This window comes from Octopus bimaculoides, chromosome 13 (assembly GCF_001194135.2).
Source record: "Octopus bimaculoides isolate UCB-OBI-ISO-001 chromosome 13, ASM119413v2, whole genome shotgun sequence".
NCBI lineage: Eukaryota > Metazoa > Mollusca > Cephalopoda > Octopoda > Octopodidae > Octopus > Octopus bimaculoides.
This window is the reverse complement of record NC_068993.1, coordinates 14,690,335-14,695,053: the sequence shown is the minus strand read 5'-3', so window position 1 is coordinate 14,695,053 and position 4,719 is coordinate 14,690,335.

The window sequence follows — 4,719 nt, the reverse complement described above, 5'->3', positions numbered from 1 at the left end:
GTGTGTGTGTGTGTGTGTGTGTGTATATATATATATACAGTGTACTTCCATAGGCATATGCCTTCTGATATAGACTCTGGCAAACACTTTAGGTGAATTGGGCACATAAAGACTGCAGAAACTGTCGTGTACATCATTGTCATTATCATCATAATCATCATCCAAGGGTCGACTTGCGAAGCCACTCGTGTCTCTTTTTTCCAGTTCATACTTTAATACAGTCAGTCTACAAACGTTTTTGTCGGCCTCTCACTTTCTTCCCTTAAGACATCCTGCCGGCATGGCTTCGGACAGTGACTTTCCTTGCATTGTGTGCCGAAAATAGGTAGCTTTGTGTAGTTGATCCTCGTCAATACATATCTCTGTGCTTTCTGATTGTATACTACCACAGAATTTGTTACGCTGTCACTCCAGCTTACTCTGCCCGGTGTGTAAAAGCTAGATATCTCAAACGTTTCTATATTTCCTTCCATAGTACCTATATTGCCTAATTTTCTACCCCGTTGAGAACAATTGGCAAACTATGGTAATCCGTGTCAATTTTACATAAAGTATTATTCTTTTTAGGTAAAGCTCATGTTCAATCTTACGAATATTCTTTTTGGTACATATATGCTATGAGTAATATCTTGAAATCTATCCTTCTGACTAATTTCTTCTCCTAAATAGTTGAAAGATGTTTGCTTGCTCAAGTCTTTTATGCCTGTGAATCTAACTACATATTTGCTTCCTTTTCTTCTATCTCACTACAATCATTGTTAGTGTCTTTCTTTTATATTCATCTTTAGGGGTTCACTGTCAATTTACTCATTTCCAACATGAACGAATTCTCATTATAAGAAATCGTTCATGTTATCGCACATTACATCATCAGTATATCTTATATATTTTTTAAAATTGTCATGCCGTCGACTGTGAGTCATAACTCATTTGATTCTCTGAACATATACGCATTATAAATATTGAATAGTTATAGCGATATAGCTCTCTTTGTATTCATCTCAGCTGGTTCTGACAATTCCGGGTCTATTCTGATGGCTGACATTTGGTCTCAGTATAACACACATATGAAAAGCTTATGAAAAAAAGAAACAAAATAATAAGCAGTGTATAATAGAAACCTGTTTGAAGTTGAATTTCCGACAGCGCCTCATCATCAAGCCTTAATGGAGTAAAAAGTTTAAAGTTGGGGGCGAACAGGCCACCAAGAATATGAGAAATATTCCAGAGACAGAAACAGTAATATGGGACATGTTAAAGGCTAGAAGATATATGAAATTCACAAGCATACAGACATTTTCAATGACATCTCTGACTTTGAACACTTCTCTGTGAATATTTCTAAACAATGGTGTTTATCAGCCTATCGAAACGATCGTTCAGACTTCAGGACTATTAGTTCCATGTCTCATGCTTTTAAAATGTATTCCTCCCAATCATACTAGGAAAACTTAAAAGCAAAATAAATGTAGAAGTCTATGAGAAATGATTTGGATTTAAGACAAAAAGAAAAAGAGTTCCTATAGTCTGCTTCAGCATTCTAGTATAAATGCCAATGCGAATACAAAAACATCTATTTACATACTTCGTAGATTATACCAAGTTATTTCACCAAGTATACCACAGAGAGCTTATCAGTTTTTCGGGTATGATGTTTGAGAAGGAAATGAGATGAAAGTAATCAGTGGCCTAGTGAAAGCAAACGGCTCCAATCAAAATAGATCAGGGATTGTTAGAACCAACAGTGGTAAAAAGAGGTGTAAGGTGGTTTATTTCATATACGTGTGTCCGTTCTTCCGTGTTTTTTTTTTTGTGCTTATTTTTCTTCCTGGTCCTATTTGACAGCAAGTGTTGGCTGATTGCGCCCCCGTAACTTAGCGATCCGGAAATACAGACTGTTAAAATAACTACTGGTTCCAATTTGTTGAACTAACTATATAGGATGGTGCTCCAACATGAACGAATTCTCATTATAAGAAATCGTTCATGTTATCGCACGTTACATCATCAGTATATCTTATATATTTTTTAAAATTGTCATGCCGTCGACTGTGAGTAATAACTAGAGTTACTGCACTCTAGTAACTCAAATTGAAAGTATTATATAAAAGAGTATATTTAATCATTTAATAGGTGAAAATATAAAAGAATTATTTAATTATTTGCGGATACAATACTAATCTTAATACTGTTAGAAAATGATTTATGTTCAAATTTGTAGCCAAATACACAGAGCGATATTGTCTACTTGATTACATAATCGTATGTTCTGTTTCGTTATTACAAAACAGATAAGGAATTTAATTCAATAAGCGAGTACATTATATAAACTTAGTGAAATTTAAATCTGATTTAATATAACAAAAACAGCTAAACACTTAAAAAAAATTTTAAACGAAATAATACCTAAATCTTGACATATGTCGTTAATGCAATTAAGAACAACACAATTATAAGACATAACACATTGAAATCCAATATGGACGATGTTGAAAACAGCATAAGTGTGTCTAATAGTACATTTAATGATGTTTAATCTGACGTAACAATCTTAGCGCACATTTCTTACACGAATATCCATGCTAGTCAAAAAGTGAAATTTTATGTCCCTGGAATCTGAATCATACACGGAAATAAATGGATAATAAGATGGTGTAAACGTATGAATCTAATATGACAATGAACAAACAACATTTCAAAAAGGAAGTTTATATATATTAAACATACATCGATGAAATGATTCTCAAACAGAAAAAAACAAGAGGTAGATAACAACTTCCATCCTACAATACCTACTGCTGGAAACAATAGCTATGTCATAATGTATTAACCATATCATGTTGTTAGAAATGACTGCCAAATTTCACATAATTCATATGCTACCTTTTTGAAACGAAAAAGTGGAGGACATCGATGATGCGTACCCAACCTACACTATCTATACACAACTCTATAATACAGAGTTCTTTAGTAATACAGTTTGCATATTCGCCTTGACATGTAAAATATGAATTTAGTCGACTAGGTAAGATATAAATTTAAGAAACGTTCGAATATAGAATTAAAATAAAATAACATAAATATTACGGCCGTAATTTTGTTCGACATAGCTGAAGTGCGTATAGATATAATTACGCGATATCAGTGCAAACGTGGAACTGTATAACAAGCTGAACAAGACATACTGAGAAAATCAGTTATACAACATACTGAATTTCGTTTCCAAATACAGAACACTAGACAGGAGAATCGTACTTCTATTCAATTAGAATTTGCCGAAAATAAATCAAATTGGAGATTGAAACGAAATTAATTAGATATAATTTCTCTCTTTATTAAAATTCTTTAGACAATACTACGAAAGACTACGCAATATATCATAAAATGTTTGTCAGTTGCAAGAATTGATAGTGACTTTTAATGTCCCGTAATTATGTCAATTCATTAATAAATATTTAGCTTGAAAGTAATAAGTTGTAAAATAAACAATTCTATAACACAGAGTTCTTTGATAATACTGGATACATATTCGCCATGACATTTAAAATATGAATTTAGTCGACTAGGTAAGATATAAGTTCAAGATTCGTTCGAATATAGAGATAAAATAAAATGGATAATATAATTTGAAAATGCAATAGGAGTACTCGTATTACGGCCGTGCGGTTCATGGGGAAAAAAATCGAGTATAGGCGTAGGCATATGACTGTGTTAAAACGCTTGCTTCCAAACCATATGGCACCGGTTCAGTCCCACTGCATGGAACCTTGTACAAAATGTCTTCTACTATAGCGCCGAGCCGAACGTAACTTTGTGAGTGGATTTGATAGACGGAAACTGAAAGAAACCATCGTATACACACACACACACAGACATACACCGTGCGATGGGTAAATTGTCGCCATATTATATTTTTAATTTTGCGCTTGTTTGTTTTACATTTTGTCGACTACACAATATTAGTAGGTTCAGTTGGGCACCGTCTGTGAGAACCAGAACACCATGACGCAATTCACTCTGCCAGAAATTTGGAAACGACATGCTGTACTTGTTGGCATTCACGCCAGAAGCTCCGGTAGGGACATTTCAGAGTGTTTGGGTGTCAATCTGCGGACAGTGCAATCTGAGGACATGTAAGGAGAATGATCATTAGTGATGGCGGCGTTATGCCTCTAATCATCTCTCCACACGGCCTCAGACCCAACACAGAGGCCTACATCAAGTGCCTGGATGTGGTACTACTGCCCTGAGATAAGAGCGTGGCTGCTGGATAAGGCTATATCTGACAAAAGTACTTTGCACCATGCCACAGAAGCAGGAGAACTTAGTCATGGCTGTCAGGCAATTTCTGCGATCACATCACCCGTAACATCTCGTCACCTAACCCCTCAGACCGTAACACCCTTGATTATTATGTATGGGGCGTAGTTGGGCGAGAGACCAATAAAACTCTTTGTAACACCAGAGATGAGCTAAAGGCAAGCATTATGGCAGCATTAAACAACTGAAACAAGTAGACGGTCCAGAAGAGTTGGATGAGATTCCGAAGGCATGTGCAGCATGTGGTTGAAGCCATGACGATTTTATTAAATAAATTTACTCTGGAGTATTTGAAGATAATATGATATAATATTGGTAAGTATATCTGTTAAAATGAGATGTCAGTGTTACTTTGATTTTTGCGTAATTAAGACAAGTTATTCACCGCACCCTGTATAT